Source organism: Mobula hypostoma, chromosome 6, assembly GCF_963921235.1.
Source record: "Mobula hypostoma chromosome 6, sMobHyp1.1, whole genome shotgun sequence".
NCBI classification, from domain to species: Eukaryota; Metazoa; Chordata; class Chondrichthyes; order Myliobatiformes; family Myliobatidae; genus Mobula; species Mobula hypostoma.
The window spans coordinates 19582579-19601236 of record NC_086102.1 but is presented as its reverse complement, the minus strand read 5'-3'; the positions used below and the strand labels follow the sequence as shown (position 1 = coordinate 19601236).

Sequence of the window (18658 nt, the reverse complement as noted above, 5' to 3'; positions counted from 1 at the left end):
GGTGGCACTCTGTTTCTTTCAGGCTAGCACCCCAGTATCTGTGGAGTGGTATCAGGTTTGGCAGGTGTCTTGTCAAAGACCACTTTTTCTATTGCAGGTGTTACATTGGTGTGAGTGGCATGATCGTCACTAAGAGGTAAGTCCAGTGGCTGTAAAGTGTCCGGCTTGTTGAATGCAGTCGACTCAGGTGTGTTCTTCGGCTGAGCTTCCAGTATCTGGACCACACGATGTCTCCATGTCTGATCTCCAACATGCACTGTGTACATCAGTGGTCCACTTCTTGTAGCTATCTATCGGGTGTCCACTTGTCTTCTCGGTAATCACAAGTTAGGACTTCCTGTCTAACTTCTAAGTTCCTTGCTGATTCACTTGGCAACAGGCTGAACTGTTTATTCTGCACTTCTCTCTGTAGATCTGGTTTCAGGAGGTCTATGCGAGATCTCAGATTCCTGTTCATGAACAGCATTGCAAGTGTTTGATTTGTCGACATATGAACAGATTTCTGATACACAAAAAGGAAATTTTCCACCCTGTGCTGTAGAGAAATGTCCTCCTTGTCCATTGCTTTAATGGACTTCTTAAAGGTTTGGATAAGCTTTTCAGCTAACACATTCATTGCTGGGTAGTGAGGAGCTGACTTGAAGTATCTGATGCCATTTTTTTCATGAATATTCTGAACTTTCTAACATGTATTGTGCTCCGTTGTCACTCACAATTTGTTCTGGTAAGCCCTTTCTGAAGAATGTAGTCCTCAGAGTGGAACCAATCATTTCTGATGTGGTTGATTTCATTAGTATTAGCTCCGGCCTCTTTGAATGAGCATCAACAGCAATCAGAAATATGGAGTCCATGAATGGCCCAGCAAAGACAATATGTATTCTTTGCCATGGTGATGACGGCCGCTCCCATGGTTGTAACACAGCCCTTGAGGGTGAGTTTTGAACTTTTAGGCATCTCAAACAGCTTTTGGCCAAGTCTTTGATCTGTTTAACTATTCCATTCTCAAACACCTTCTGATTTGCATTAAACAGCTGTGACAGTCTCTGGTTAGTGCTACTGTTGGGCTGCAGTTGCCTGTTGATGACACATTGAGAGATCTGATCGTGTGCCAGTACAGTTGGATTTTTTCTCAGCCATTCATGCCCAAAATGCTGGCCCTCCATTTTTCAACACAACTGCTGTGGGAATAAACGGGACCTTTTCAGAATGGCAGGCGGTGACTAGTGGGGTACCGCAAGGCTCAGTGCTGGGACCCCAGTTGTTTACAATATGTATTAATGACTTGGATGAGGGAATTAAATGCAGCATCTCCAAGTTTGCGGATGACACGAAGCTGGGTGGCAGTGTTAGTAGTGAGGAGGATGCTAAGAGGATGCAGGGTGACTTGGATAGGTTGGGTGAGTGGGCAAACTCATGGCAGATGCAATTTAATGTGGATAAATGTGAAGTTATCCACTTTGGTGGCAAAAATAGGAAAACAGATTATTATCTGAATGGTGGCCGATTAGGAAAAAGGGAGGTGCAACGAGACCTGGGTGTCATTATACACCAGTCATTGAAAGTGGGCATGCAGGTACAGCAGGCGGTGAAAAAGGCGAATGGTATGCTGGCACCCTTGGTGAGACCACACCTGGAGTATTGTGTGCAGTTTTGGTCCCCTAATCTGAGGAAAGACATCTTTGCCATAGAGGGAGTACAAAGAAGGTTCACCAGATTGATTCCTGGGATGGCAGGACTTTCATATGAAGAAAGACTGGATGAACTGGGCTTGTACTCGTTGGAATTTAGAAGATTGAGGGGGGATCTGATTGAAACGTATAAGATCCTAAAGGGATTGGACAGGCTAGATGCAGGAAGATTGTTCCCGATGTTGGGGAAGTCCAGAACGAGGGGTCACAGTTTGAGGATAGAGGGGAAGCCTTTTAGGACGGAGATTAGGAAAAACTTCTTCACACAGAGAGTGGTGAATCTGTGGAATTCTCTGCCACAGCAAACTGTTGAGGCCAGTTCATTGGCTATGTTTAAGAGGGAGTTAGATATGGCCCTTGTGGCTACAGGGGTCAGGGGGTATGGAGGGAAGGCTGGGGCGGGGTTCTGAGTTGGATGATCAGCCATGATCATAATAAATGGCGGTGCAGGCTCGAAGGGCCGAATGGCCTACTCCTGCACCTATTTTCTATGTTTCTATGTTTCTATGTTTCTATGTTTACCTCTGTACATCACATTTACATTCAGTTTGCCTTTGGGAGACACTTTTTTGCTTGTGTAGGCCTTTAGCATCACCGAGATAATTTATAATGGTAGCTTAGAAAACAGGCTGTTGTAATCAGCCTCTGGAATTATGGACAAAGCTGACCCTGTATCCAGCCCCATTTTCAGTTTTACACCAGACACATCTATCGTGACCCATATAATTTTGTAATCTGCTTCAATAATTGTAACAATTTATCTGTGGAATGCTCTGCCACAGACTGCGGTGGAGGCCAAGTCCATGCATATATTTAAGGTGGAAGTTGATCATTTCCTGGTCGGTCAGGGCATCAAAGGATATGGTGAGAAGGCAGATGTATGGGGTTAAGTGGGATCCAGGATCAGCCACGACAGAATGGTGGAGCAGATTCGATGGGCTGAATGGCCTAATTCTACTCCTATGTCTCAAGGTCTTATGGTTTTAATGCGACGCAGTTCGAGGCATGACAGCTCACCTTTGTCAGATTCTGTGTTGTCTGATTCTGTTGCACACTGAGTCACTTCATGCATTTGTTTGGTTTTGTGTTTGAAACTTTTCACTCTATGTGGTTTTTCTTTTTGGTTGTGGTTTTTGTCTGACTTGCACACTTACTATATGTGGTGTTGTCTGTGACACTTCATGTAATTTTTTTCTGAGAACAACCAGTCATTTGTATAATGGGAGGATTTTCCACATCAATAACATATTTGGCTTTTTGTACCATTCAGGCACATTTTGTGCATTTCACATTCTGAACTCTTTTCCTGTAGTTCTTTTGCATCCTTTGCTGCGGTCTCTAACGATATTGCAATAGTCAACGCCCATTCTAAGATTAGGTCTCTTTCTGATGGTAGCTTCTTTTGAGTGTTTTGACTATGCATGCCATATACAAGCCTGTCCCTTAATGCATCAGAAAATCCATCTCTAAAGTCATAGTACAAGGAAAGTTTACGCCGTTCTACAATGTACTTAGAAATGCTTTCATCCTTTGACTGATTCCTTTTGTAAAGTCTAAATTTCTCAGCTATTACTAGGGTTTAGGGCTCAAGTGGTTTTGTAAAATTGTAACAATTTTGTTGAATGTCTTGCTTTCTGGCTTTTCAGGAATTACTAAGTTGTGTGAGAGCTTATATGATTAAGCACCCATTAAGCTAAGAAGCGTGGACACTTTCTTTACCTCATCTATGTCATTCACATTACAATACAGTGCAACCCTCTCAACAGACGATGCCCAGTCCTCATTAGCACAACCAAATTCACCGACTTTCCCAGCTAAGGTCATCATCATATTACTTTCACTTTAACTTTGCTAGTTGTGCATCTCTCACTGTGTACCATGCACTATTACTCACATATCTCTTTGTTAGTGTCTGTGATGGCTTTCTCCGTACTGATTAACTCTTTCCTCTCACTGTCTCTCTCTATTTCTCTGAATTCTGTCGTCTCATAACTGTCAGTACATTTGATGATATTCACCAACATACAGGTTTGTACTCATCACCAATTTATTGTGTCTTTACAACAACGTATCAATCAAATAAAAGCACATACGTGGAGGTGTGGTTTACTGGTATATTCACTTTGTAGAGGGAGAACAACATGAGCAAGTTATCAGTCAATAAGTAGTGCTAATGGGGGTCATTGTGCTAAAAGAAATAGATCCATACGTTACATCAGCCATTTAGGCTCATCCTCTGGACATGAAAAGCAAGGATGTAGATCATTCAGAAAAAGCATATTAAAAACTAAATGGTTTAATTCAAAATCCCATCGGTCACTCTTTAAGACAAACCTTTCCCATGGTCTCAGTCAGGATTATGAACAGAATTTCTTCTTGTCTGCTCTTAAAAACCACTGTCCTTCACAGCATCAGCTTTATCCAGAAAACCTATAACTTCATGAACATAGGCCTAACTCTATTGAGAGGTAGACCGGAGAAGAATGGGAATCTACAGAAACTCACAGCTCATCATACATGTTGCAATCTATTAAAAGTAAGAGCTCTTTGAAATTGTAGCCTGTGCCAGTGAAAGACTGCTGAATGAAAGATCTCCTTCTGGTGCCCCTCCTTCTCCTTTTTCTGCCATGGTCCTCTCAGATTCATTCTTCTTCACCCCTTCACCTCTTCTACCTATCACTTGGCAGCTTCTTGCTTCACCCCTACTCCCCCTCAGCTGGTTTCACTCATCACCTACCAGCTTGTACTCCTCCGCCTTCCCCCACATTCTTATTCTGACTTTTGCACTCATCCTTTCCAGTCCTGACGAAGGGTCTCAGCCCAAAACATCAAATATTTATTCTTCTCCATGGATGCTGCCTGACCTGCTAAATTCCTCCATTTCCTGTTCACTCAGACTGGACCCTGAAGCACAGAGTAGGCCTTGCCATTAAATGGGTTCCAGAACTAGTGTGAAGTGGAAACTTGGACCTGGGCATTGAGCTGACCTAAATTCTACTCTAAATGTTCTCTCTAGCTTAATGTGAAAAAGACTAAGGAGCTGGTGGTAGACCTGTGGAGAGCTAAGGTACCGGTGACCCCTGTTTCCATCCAGGGGGTCAGCGTGGACATGTTGGAGGATTACAAATACCTGGGGATATGAATTGACAATAAACTGGACTGGTCAAAGAAAACTGAGGCTGTCTACAAGAAGGGACAGAGCTGTCTCTATTTCCTGAGGAGACTGAGGTCCTTTAACATCTGCCGGACGATGCTGAAGATGTTCTACGAGTCTGTGGTGGCCAGTGCTATCATGTTTGCTGTTGTGTGCTGGGGCAGCAGGCTGAGGGTAGCAGACACCAACAGAATCAACAAACTCATTCATAAGGCCAGTGATGTTGTGGGGATGGAACTGGACTCTCTGACGGTGGTGTCTGAAAAGAGGATGCTGTCCAAGTTGCATGCCATCTTGGACAATGTCTCCCATCCACTACATAATGTACTGGTTGGGCACAGGAGTACTTTCAGCCAGAGACTCATTCCACCGAGATGCAACACAGAGCATCATAGGAAGTCATTCCTGCCTGTGGCCGTCAAACTTTACAACTCCTCCCTTGGAGGGTCAGACACCCTGAGCCAATAGGCTGGTCCTGGACTTATTTCATAATTTACTGGCATAATTTTACATATTACTATTTAACTATTTATGGTTCTATTACTATTTATTATTTATGGTGCAATTGTAACGAAAACCAATTTCCCCCGGGATCAATAAAGTATGACTATGACTATGACTAAGTTTTCTTACACTTCAGCTTGCCACCTTTCCACATAGATTCTGCCAGCAATGAACCGTTGTAAGTAAAGGCCTAGATAGAGTGGATGTGGATGAGTCTAAGACCACAGGGCACAGCCTCAGATTAGAAGGATGTCCCTTTAGAACATGAGATGAGGAGGAACTTCTTTAGCCAGAGGTATCGAAGTCATTGCCATGGAGGGCTGTAAAGGCCAAGTCATTAGAGATATTTAAAGCGGACAATGATCTATCCATGATTAGCAGGGGTGTCAAAGGTTATGAGGAAAATAGGGCTAAAGAAACAATAAATAGTCATGATCGAATGGATTAGATAGACTTAATCAGCCCAAATGGCCTAATTCTGTTTCTGTGTCTAGTGGACTTATGGTCAGCAGTTTAACATCCAAGCATACACCTTGTATCAAATGGACAAGCAGATAGGTAGAAGGGATGGGGTGGCTCTGTTGGTAACAAATTAAATCAAATTCTTAGAAAGACATGACATAATATCGGAAGATGTAGAATCGTTGTGGGTAGAGTTAAGAAATTTAAAAGGTAAAAAGACCCTGATGGGAGATATATGTAGGCCCCTGAACAGAGGCCAGAATGTGGGATATAAATTTCAACAGGAAATAGAAAAGGCATGCAAAAAAATCAATGTTAAAATAGTCATAGAGGATTTCAATATGCAGTTAGATTGAGAAAATCAGGTTGGTGCTGGATCTCAAGAGAGGGAACTTGTGGAATCCTACAAGCAGGATTTTCAGAGCACCTTGTGGTTGAGCCACTAGGGTAAAGGCAGTTCTGGATTGGATGTTGTGTGTTGAAACAGATTTGATTGCACAGCTTAAGGTAAAGGAACCCTTGGGAGCTAGTGATCATAATATGCCTCATTACCCTGCAGTTTGAGAGGAAGAAGATAAAGTCAGATGTATCAGTATTACAGTGGAGTAAGGGAAATTATGTGCACGTGAGAGAGGAGCTGGCCTAAGTTGTTTGGAAGGGGACACTCTCCATGATAATAGCAGAACAGCTCTGAATGGAGCTTCTGAGGTCAATTCAGAAGCCGCAGGACAGATATATCCTGAAGATGAAGTAGTATTCTAAAGGAAAAGGTGAGGCAACTGTGGGTATCAAGGGAAGTCAAAGATAGCATAAAAACAAAAGAGAGGGCATATAATGTAACAAAAGTGGGATGTTGGAGGATTGGAAAGCTTGAACAGAACAATGGAAGGCAACTAAAAAAACCATAAGGAGAGAAAAGATAAATTATGAAGGGAAGCTAACCAATTATGAGAGGATACCAGAAGTTTTTCAGACATATAAAAAGAGGGGCAAGATATTGGATATTGGACTACTGGAAAATGACGCTAAGAAGTAGTAATGGGGGATAAGGAAATAGTGGATGGACTTAATAAATATTTTGCATCAGAATTCACTGTAGAAGACACTAGCAGAATGTCAGAAATTCAATAGTGTCAGGGGACAGAATTGAGTGTTGCTATTAATAAGGACAAGGTGCTTGGGAAGCTGAAAGTTCTGAAGGTAGATAAGTCACCTGGACCAGATGGACTATTTCCCAGGATACTGAAAGGTATAGCTGAAGCAATTGAGGAGACATTAGCAATGATTTTTTGAGAATCACTAGATTCTGGAATGGTTCTGGAGGACTGGAAAATTGCAAATGTCACTCCAAGAAGGGAGGGAGGCAGAAGAAAAGGAATTATAGGCTAGTCAGTCTGACTTCGGAGGTTGGGAAAATGTTGGAGCCCATTATTAAGGATGAAGTTTAGGGATACTTGGAGATCATGATAAAGTAGGACAAAGTCAGCATGAGTTTTCTTAAAGGGAAATCTTGCCTGACAAATCTATAGGAATTCTTTGAGGAAATAGCATGCAGAAAGACAAAGGAGAGTCAGTGGATATTGTTTACTTGGATTTTCAGAAGGTCTTTGACAAATTGAGGCACATGAGGCTACTTAAAAAGGAAGAGCCCATGGTATTAAAGGAAAGATACCAGCATGGACAGAAGATTAGCTGCTGGCAGGAGGCGAAGAGTCAGAATAAAGTGGGCCTATTCTGGTTGGCTGCTGGTGACACGTGGTATTCTGCTAGGGCCAGTATTAGGACCACTTATGTTATATGTCACCAATTTGGATGACCGAATTGATGGCAGGACATGTAGCCTTGAGGAAGCAGGAAGTCTGCAGAAGGTCTTGGACAGATTGGGAGAATGGCCAAAGAAATGGCAGAGGGAATATAGTGTAGGGAAGTGTACGATCTTGCATTTTGATGGAAGGAATAGAGGCATGAACTACTTTCTAAATGGGGAGAAAACACCAAAATCAGAGATGCAAAAGTATTTGTGCAGGATTCCCTGAAGGTTCACTTGCAGGTTGAGGCAGTAGTAAGGAAGGCAAATGCAATGTTAGCATCCATTTCAAGAGGACCAGATTGTAAGAGCAAGGACGTGATGCCGTGACTTTATAAGGCTTTGGTCAGACCACACTTTCAAAGTTTCAAAGGTTTCAAAGGTACATTTAATGTCAGAGAAATGTATACAATATACATCCTGAAATTCTTTTTCTTCACAGCCATCCACGAAAACAGAGGAGTGCCCTAAAGAATAAATGACAGTTAAATGTTAGAACCCCAAAGCCCCCCCAGTTCCCCCCATGCATAAGCAGCAGCAAAGCAATGATCCCCCCTCCCCCACCAGCAAAAAAAGCGTCAGCACTCCCCACGAAGCACTCAAGCGTGTGACAAAGCGTCAATAAAGACACAGACTTGCAGTACCCCAAAGACTACTCGCTCACCTGGTAATTCGATGTACTACAGGCTCTCTCTCTCTCCCTAATAAGGGAAAAAGGGGTATCCCTGTTTCACAGCGAGAGGGGAGACATAACAAACAACTCGCTGAATTTACGATGCTAAAAGTCTGTTGCGTCGCTTTTTTCCAGCTCTGTGCCCAAAGAACTTGGGTTTCTGGGCACACAGCCAGCAGCCAGCTTGCTGCTTTCGAACTTCCATTTCCCACAACAAACCAATTTCCTGCGGAGGCACTTACTTCCTGGAACCCTGAAGGCGTGCTACTCTCCTAGGCCGCACCCTTGGTATATCGAATAGCGGCCAGTCATGAATCCCATTTCGGCAAAGAACCGTAGTCATCATGTAACTCCAGGTCCGGGTCTTCAAAAGAACCCTGAAAGGGGAAAATAGAGATATTAAAGGTGGAAATAGAGCTGTTTCTGAAGATGCAAGCGAAGGAGTCATCGTTAGGTGCCACCGTCCTCCTAAGCTCCATCTACTTTCACCTGCTCCACTTGGAGTATTGTGAGCAATTTTGGGGGCGTTATCTAAGAAAAGATGCTCTGACATTGGGGGCATTCCAGAGGAGGCTCACAAGAATGAATATGTGAATGAATGTGAAGAGCATTCGATGGCTTTGGGCCTGTACTCACTGGAAGAATGAAGGGGAATCTCATTGGAAGCTGTTGAATATTAAAAGGCCTAGACAAGAGTATGTGGAGAGGATGTTGCCTATAGTGGGTGAGTCTATTACCAGAGGGCATGGCTTCAGATTAGAGGGACATCCTTTTAGAACAGAGATGAGGAGGGATTTCTTTTGCCAGTTGATGGTGCATCTGTGGGATTCATTGCTATGGATGGCTGTGAGAGCCAACTCATTGTGAATATTTAAAGTGGAGTTGATAGGTTCTTGGTTGGTCAGGACATCAAAGGTTATGGGGAGAAGGCAGGTGAATGGGATTGAGAGGGATACTAAATCAGACATAATGGAATGGCAGAGCAGACTCAGGTGGCTTAATTCTGCTTCTATGTTTTATGATCATATAGCCTAATTATGAGCCTAACCTTATCCATGTTAAAGTAATTCCAGGGGCAAAAGTGTTAAGATATCATTTTAGAATAATTCTTCAGTTTGCTAAGTGCAGGTTTACCCGATGCTCGTGCCTTTTCACATATTCTTTTTTTCCCCAGGATGCTTAGCTTTACTCTAACAAGATCTGACATTTGTTTTAATTTCACTTTAGAGCAAAACCAGATTGCAGAATAATCTGACCCACGTTTCAGTTTCAGCCCCCCTCTCTGCTTATACTGTGTGCGCACCCCCAAGTATTTCAGAGCATTTACGGAAAAATGACTGAAGTTGGAACAAATTATAATTCCATTGATAACGCTTTGCAGTTACAGCTATTATTCTCGTTTCAAAATAAAATGTGTCAAGTTTCTTTTGTGCTAGATGTTATTAATTTTCACATGATACATTTTATAAAAGTGACGTTTAATTTCCTCTCAGGCCCAGGAAAGAGGGAGGTCACCAGGTGTTACTCTATTTGGCAGCCTACAGCTGAGCGGTGAGAACGAAATTGTGAGTGAGGATTATAAGCGGATCAAAATGCCCATAGATTGACTGCTCAAATAGCCAATTTGCAATTTACACTTTGTAGTGTTAATGAAAGACACATTGAGGGGAATTCTCCTCTTTAATGGCGTGGCACCATCCCCCAAGGCTCCTTTTTGACTATTTTGTTTGGCGGTCTGAAGCATGTTTTTGAACCTTTGAATATTTATCAATTGGCTCATTTAAGCACATTTCCAGCACATAGTTATGACAGAAGAGCAGAATTGCTAGGGATTATCAACATGAAAATTGGCTTTCAAGGCATTGTAGAATTCCAGAGCTCATTTCCTCCTGGTCAAAAGAAATGACTCACACTATATCTGGGTAAGAGAGTGTCTCCATGGGTGAATGAGATGGCGAATGGCAGTGTGGCTTAAACATACTGTTCTTACTTTGCTAAGGAGATCTACATCCAGTAGCCACTTTATTACGGACATCCTGTGCCTAATAAAGTGGCCACAAAATGTACGTTCATAATCTTCTGCTGCCAAAGCCCGTCCACATCAAGGTTCGACATGTTGTGCATTCAGAGATGCTTTTCTGCACACCACTGCTGTAACAAGCGGTTATTTGAGTTACAGTCACCATCCTATCAGCTTCAACCAGTCTGGCCATTCTCCTCTGACCTCTCTCATTAACAAGGCATTTCACCCACAGAACTACTGTTCATTAGTTTTTTTTGCTTGTTTTTCACACCATTCTCTGTAAACTCTACAGACCCCTTGCTTAATAGTATTGGGCCATGGCATAAAAAAGGTTGGAAACCCTTACCCTGAAGATGGTTGTGTGTGAAAATCCCAGATCAGTAGTTTCTGAGATACTCAATTCACCCTGCCTGGCACCAACAATCATTCCATGGTCAAAGTCATATTTATTCCCCATTCTAATGTTTGACCTGAACAACAGCTGAACCTCTTGATAACGTCTGCATATTTTTAGGTATTGAGTTGTTGTCACATGATTGGCTGATCAGATATTTGCATTAATGAGCAGGTATATCTAATAAAGTGGCCACTGAGTGTAAATGTAGATCACACTCTACATAGTGGTGGTTATAGGTGTAGAGGGGTGGGGTAGTGGATGGAGGGGTTGATTAGCCTTACTACTCAGGGAGAGTACATGTTTTTGAGTCTGGTGGTCCTGGCATGGATGTTGCCTACCCTCCTCCTGGTGAGAGTGGAGCAAACAGTCCATGAGCGGGGTGGGGGGCGGGGGGAATCCTTCATGATGTTACTGGCCTTCTTCCGGCACCTTCCTCTATGTACGTCCTTGATGGCGGTAGGCTGGTACTGGTGTTGCGTTGAGCACTTTTGACCACTTGTCCGCCACAGTGCAGTTTCCAGACTATGAAGTAATGCAGCATGTTAGGAACCAACAAGCAAAAATTCCAATGCATGTTCACCTGTCCCTTTCCTACATAGAAACATAGAAAATAGGTGCAGGAGTAGGCCATTCGGCCCTTCGAGCCTGCACCGCCATTCAGTATGATCATGGCTGATCATCCAACTCAGAACCCTGTACCAGCCTTACCCCCATACCCCCTGACCCCCGTAGCCACAAGGGCCATATCTAACTCCTTCTTAAATATAGCCAATGAACTGGCCTCAACAGTTTCCTGTGGCAGAGAATTCCACAGATTCACCACTCTCTGTGTGAAGAAGTTTTTCCTAATCTCCGTCCTAAAAGGCTTCCCCTTTATCCTCAAACTGTGACCCCTTGTTCTGGACTTCCCCAACATTGGGAACAATCTTCCTGCATCTAGCCTGTCCAATCCCTTTAGGATTTTATACGTTTCAATCAGATCCCCCCTCAATCTTCTAAATTCCAACGAGTATAAGCCTAGTTCATCCAGTCTTTCATCATATGAAAGTCCTGCCATCCCAGGAATCAATCTGGTGAACCTTCTTTGTACTCCCTCTATGGCAAGGATGTCTTTCCTCAGATTAGGGGACCAAAACTGCACACAATACTCCAGGTGTGGTCTCACCAAGGCCTTGTACAACTGCAGTAGTACCTCTCTGCTCTTGTACTCGAATCCTCTTGCTATAAATGCCAGCATACCATTCGCCTTTTTCACCGCCTGCTGTACCTGCATGCCCACTTTCAATGACTGGTGTATAATGACACCCAGGTCTCGTTGCACCTCCCCTTTTCCTAATCCGCCACCATTTAGATAATAATCTGTTTTCCTGTTTTGCCACCAAAGTGGATAACTTCACATTTATCGACATTAAATTGCATCTGCCATGAATTTGCCCACTCACCTAATCTATCCAAGTCACCCTGCATCCTCTTAGCATCCTCCTCACAGCTAACACTGCCGCCCAGCTTTGTGTCATCCGCAAACTTGGAGATGCTGCATTTAATTCCCTCATCTAAGTTATTAATATATATTGTAAACAACTGGGGTCCCAGCACTGAGCCTTGCGGTACCCCACTAGTCACTGCCTGCCATTCTGAAAAGGTCCCATTTATTCCCACTCTTTGCTTCCTGTCTGCCAACCAATTCTCTATCCACATCAATACCTTACATTCCTTCTTTTCATTCTCCTTCATCGACTTATCCAAATGGACCATAAAGCGAGAAAGAGAGAGAAAGTAACAAGTTGTGTAAACAATAAAAGCAAAAAAATAGCATTGAGAACAAAAGTGAGACCTCAGACATAAAACCTGGAGTAGCAGGAGCAGGCCCACAACCTCGACCTCAGTTCTGCACATAGCAGAGTAGAGGTCACAGAGCTCACAGGCATGGATACCAAGGACCAAATGGCTTTATTCTGTGTTGGAGTGTTTCCGTGATGATATGATGTCTTAAGGAATTCAGCCACAGAGGAAATAAAAGGTTCTCCGTTTTGAAGAAATATTGAATTAATTATTGTGAGGGAATTGGTAGTTGCATATATAAAGTCAATTTCACCTCTTTTCCTGTGCTGATTCCACACATATGGACTCGTTTTCAAGGACACTGCAACTCACGTTCTCAGTATTATTTATTTACTTTTTTATTTGCACAATTTGCCTTCTTTTGCACATCATTTGTTTTTTCAGTCTTTGGTTATGTATGTGTTTTTCATTAATTATATTGTATTTCTTTATTTTCCTGTAATGCCTGCAAGAAAATGAATCTTGAGGTAGTTTATGGAGGCATATGCGTACATTGATGAGAAACTTACTTTGAAATTTGGACTTTGACATTTGAACTTCGTACATGTGAGTTATCGAAATGTTGCGGTCAGGTTTTGCCCATTATAATTGAGACCTGTGAACGTGCTGCTGTTAATTTTGTGATCCCCACCCATTTGATAATGAATTTTGCTTAGATTTGTAACTCCAGAAACTAATCAAAAGGAAAACACAGGAGCCAGGGAAAACGTGTCTATAATGCTTATACTTTAGTGAGTCATGCACATATGATGTGATGGCGTAATGACACATGCCATTCATGTCTTCTTACATGGTTGTCCATAGTGGTTGTCCGTTGTATCCAACAATGACAGGAAGCCTGTGAGGGAGAGTTTTAAAAGTGGAAAAGCACTGGGACAAGTCCTCTCTCTCAACCTCAGAAGTCTGGGTCAAGTGATGCAAACAAGCGTCACAACCTGGGGTCTTCCTCAGTTGCAATGGACGACTATGATGTCTTCACTCTCCATGGAGCGTTGCAGTGCTGCCTCCCTGGCCACTGGATCTCACTGTAGATCTCATCCACCCAGTCTGCCAGAGATGACTCTGCATGCTAGGACAGGCATCTCCCTGTCTTACCTGGGTATAAGGTCGCTGGCTACCCTCACTTGGTTTAGTTTGCCTGTCGAAGTGGTGTATCAGGGTGTGGCCGTTATCCATCGCAAACAGCTACTTGCAGCCACAGGTGAGAGCTGAGTGTCCAACGAGGAGCGAAAGTGAGTGAGCTGACCTGGAACGGACATGACTTCTTACATATAACCCATAATAAATTATACAAAACAAAGAAAGCTTAATCAAAGCATATATTAAGAATATTATTCAAATATTACTGAAATGTTAAATACAATACACTCCTCCCTACTTAGCTATAAACTCCAAGTCAATATAGAATGCATCTCAACTCTTATGTATTGTGTTGCTCTCTAGTCATCATACATATATAGGTGTGTGTGTATATCTATATATGTATACATATACAGTAACTACTACATACAGTTACCAATACCATAGTATATTTTAAATTTGTCCCATTCAGGCCTAAAGATTTAATTGCTGTGGAGGATTACTCTTGTCGGATAGCATCTTCTGTGACCGTGGTGGGGGGGCGGAGGGGGAGGGGAATGCAGGTGCGGAAGGGGGTGTGGTTCACTCTTCTTGGCTGGTGAAGCTTGTGGCTGCGAAACTATCTTAGGTTCAGGGGTCTCCTCCATGGTGGTTGTAAAAGTGGACAATGGGACTGTAGGAAGTGGTTTAGACAACCAAGGTCACCTTTCTTCTCTAACAATTAACGCTGTTCTATTCAACTAATCGATGTATCGTCTCCAGATGACATCAGGCGCCATCACCACTGTGTAGGAAAGTGGTTCAGTTTGTCCTTAATCTTTCCCAGTACCCACTTTTAATAATCTCAGTGGTCCCTTGCCAGGACTACTTGTCCAGGAGTGAAACATTGAACCTCTTTGAAAGCCCTCAGTTTGCCCTGCAGTCTCCTATTGAGATTGGGTTTGAGGTGGCCCAACCATGAGCGCAAGGGACATCCCAGGAACAGCATTGTTGGTGGGTTGTTGATTGTGGAGAGTGCTGTGTTGTGATAAGCAATGAGAAAATCGGTGAGCTTCTGATTCAGCGGCGATGTAGTGTGTTCTGCTGACATTGCTCACAGTATGTTCTTTGGACTCTGGACAAAACTTTCCTCCAAGCTATTTGTAGCTGGGTGGTATGATGCAGATGTAATATGTCTTATTCCATTCATTTTCAGGAATGCCAAGTTCTCAGCAACAAACTGTGGTCCAGTGTCATTAAGTATTCAGGAAGACTAGTCCTTGAGAAGAGGCAACACATCGGCAGTGTGTGAGGATGTAGTGGAGGCTATTGGGAACACTTCTGTGGATTAAAAATGGATATGCGGTTGATGATCAGTAATGGTGGTAAACTCTCTCCCATAAAAATACTGGTTGAAATGTTTTACAACCCAAACCAGACTCAAGTCCCCTTTGTCAAACTGTGCATAATTTTTCTCTACAGCAGTAAGGGAACCTAATGCAAAGTCTACGGGGCGTTCACTTCTATCGCTCATAATGTGTAACATGACTGCACCTATACCATAAGGCGACGCATCACAGGCAAGCTTCACTGGACTATGTGGATCATAATATGTGAGTACAGTGTTTGGCGTCACCATTTTCTTTACCTTTTGGAAAGCCACCTCACACTGCTTTCCCCATTGCCATTTCCTCCTGATCTGTAGTAATGAGTTCAAGGGGTGGAGCACAATGCCAGGTTCGGCAGGAAACTGTTAATAAATCCTAAATAAGGACTGCAACTGTGACATGTCCTTTGGCCTTGGGGCAAACAAACTTGAACTTTCTCAGCACAAATGTCTAATTGTTGGGTATAAATGGTGTGACCACAGTAAGTGATGATTGGTTTAATGATTTATACTTATTGCATTGTGCTCTGAGACCATAATCTTTATAACTCTGCCTTGAGATTTTGGAGATGTTCCTCATCTTCCTCATCGGTAACAATGATGTCATCCAGGTAACACTGAGCACCTGGACAGCCTTACAGTACCTGGTCCATAGCTTTCTGCCAATGTGCAGGTGCAGGTGCTGCTCCAGAAATAAGGCTATTATAGCGATAAAGCTCTTTGTGAGTGTTTATGTTGAAAACCACTTTGAACTCTTTGTTCATCACCATCTGTAGGTAGGGCTCAGCTAAGTCCACTAAGCTTCCCTCCAGAAAGGTTTGTAAAGGTATCCTCTATCCTAGGAAGAGGGTATTGATCTACTTTCACATCACCACAGATCCCGGTAGACACACTCTTCTTGGCTACTGGGACCCCTAGCATTGCCCATGGATCCACTAATCCTTGGAAAGATCTTCTTCAGCCTCCATGCGATCTACCTCACTGGCTACTTTATCATGGATGGCATAAGGAAATGAAGGGTTTTGTAACACTGGGGTGTACCCAACATATCGATGTAGTCATAAAGAAGGCAAGACAGCGGCTATACTTTATTAGAAGCTATTTGGCATGTCAACAAATACACTCAAAAACTTCTATAGTTGTACTGTGGAGAGCACTCTGACCACTGCTTCACTGTCTGCTATGGAGGGGTGGGGTGCTACTGCACAGGAGCAAAAGAAGCTGCAGAGGATTGTAACTAATCAGCTCCATCTTGGGCACTAGCCTACAAAGTACCCAGGACAGCTTTAGGGAACAGTGTCTCAGAAAGGCAGTGTCCATTATTAACGACCTCCAGCACCCAGGGCATGCCCTTTTCTCACTGTTACCATCAGGTAGGAGATACAGAAGCCTGAAGGCGCACACTCAGTGATTCAGGAACAGCTTCTTCCCCTCTGCCATCCAATTCCTAAATGGACTTTAAAGCTTTGGACACTACCTCAATATTTTTAATATGGAGTATTTCTGTTTTTGCACTTTATTTAATAATCTTTTCAATACACATAATTGATTTACTTGTTTATTTATTATTATGTTTTAGTTTATATACCACTATTGTTTTTCTCTCTGCTAGATTATGCATTGCATTGAACTGCTGCTGCCAAGTTAACAAATTTCATATTACATGCCAGTGATAATAAACCTGATTCTGATTCTGATATGTTTAAGTTTTCCAACGCCATCCTTGAACATTGCTGTGGCATCATCCAGTATCTTTCTTAACTCGCTTTCAGTTGACTTTTCTGCAGGTGACGTGGCAAGCAAATGGTGGCTAGATCTCCGATCAAGTTGCCCTTGTGCCAGCTAATCACAGCCCCACAAGGCTGGTCCTCCTGCATTGGTCTGGTGCCGCCCCTGGGAGCCTCTGCAACAACAGTAACACAATTTGTTTGATCAGGCAGGTTTCTGTTTAGATGTTGCAGTTTTGTTCGCGCTCACATTCACTTCTGACCGTAACTCAATTGTATCTCTGTCTGCTGTTTCCACTGATACAGCAATTTCAACTGTTCTTTTAACTGTCAGCTGTGCTTCAGTTAGGAGCCATTTCTGAATGCTTTCTTGTAATCTGTCCATCTCCCAGTGTAGAGTGCCCTCCTGCTTTAGAACATCCAACATTGTTTCTGTGCCTAAGAAGACCAAGGTAATAAGTCTGAACGACTGGCATCCTGTCACACTCACCTCAATAATAAGCAAATACTTTGAAAGGCTGGTCAAGGACTACATCTGCAGCTTGCTACCACCCACACTGGACCCCCTACAATTCGCCTACCAACACAACCAATCAACAGATGATGCAATAGCCAAGCGCTCTACACACCATCCTTACCCATCTGGAGAAGAAGGCTGCTTATGTGAGAATGATGTTCTTGGACTACGGTTCAGCATTCAACACCATAGTTCCCTCCCGACTCGACAAGAAGCTCAGCCACCTCGGCCTTCACCCTGCCTTGTGTAGCTGGATCCTGGACTTCCTGTCAGATCGCCGACAGGTGATAAGAGTGGGTTCCCTCACCTCTGCCCCCCTGACCCTCAACACAGGTGCCCCTCAGGGCTGTTTCCTAAGCCACCTCCTTTACTCTCTGTATACCCATGACTGTGTTGCCACCCACAGCTCCAATTTGCTAATTAATTTTGCTGAAGATACTACATTGATTGGCCTAATCTCAAATAATAATGAGGCAGCTTACAGAGAAGAAGTCATCACCCTGACACAGTGGTGTCAAGAAAACAGCCTCTCCCTCAATGTCGCAAAAATAAAGGAGCTGGTTGTGGACAACTGGAGGAATGGAAACAGGCTAAACCTTATTAACATCAATGGATCTGGGGTTGAGAGGGTGAACAGCTTTAGGTTCCTCGGCATAAACATCACCGAGGACCCCACATGGTCTGTATATATTGGCTGTGTGGTGAAAAAGGCACAACAGCACCTCTTTCACCTCAAACGGTTGAAGATGTTTGGTATGGGGCCCCAGATCCTAATAACTTTCTACAGGGGCACAATTGAGAGCATCCTGACTGGCTGCATCAGTGCCTGGTATGGGAACTGTACTTCTCTCAATTGCAAGACTCTGCAGAGAGTGGTGCGGACAGCCCAGCACATCTGTAGATGTGAACTTCCCACTATTCAGGACATTTACAAAGACAGGTGTGTAAAAAAGGCCCGAAGGATCATTGGGGCCCGAGTCACCCCAACCACAAACTGTTCCAGCTGCTACTATCTGGGAAATGGTACTGCAGCAGAAAAGCCAGGGCAGTTTCTTCCACCAGGCCATCAGACTGATTAATTCATGCTGATACAATTGTACTTCTATGTTATATTGACTGTCCTGTTGTAGATACTATTTATTATAAATTACCATAAATTGCTCATTGCACATTCAGATGGAGACATAACGTAAAGATTTTTAAATGAAGGATCTAAGTAATAAAGTCAATTCAAATTCAAATTCAATTCAAACTTAATATCTCAGTATATCATTAAGCTCATTGCTGAACTGGCAATGCTCAGACAATTACTTCAATTCAGCCACATGTGCTGAAATGGACTCCCCTTCCTTACGATTTCACTTATAAAACCTAAAGCATTCTGCAATCAACAATGGTTTTGGTTCCAGAAGTTCCTG

At 43.1% G+C, this 18658-nt stretch overlaps 1 long non-coding RNA gene across 2 annotated transcripts in view; it reads right to left on the bottom strand.

Moving 5' to 3' along the window:
* Positions 1–16290: 16290 nt before the first annotated feature.
* The window catches only part of LOC134347466 (uncharacterized), an 81322-nt gene continuing 78954 nt past the window's right edge, over positions 16291–18658 (bottom strand). For both annotated transcript variants that reach the window (XR_010018166.1, XR_010018165.1), the window contains one exon: positions 16291–16899. This is a non-coding gene — a long non-coding RNA (uncharacterized LOC134347466). The remainder of the gene's footprint in view (positions 16900–18658) is intronic.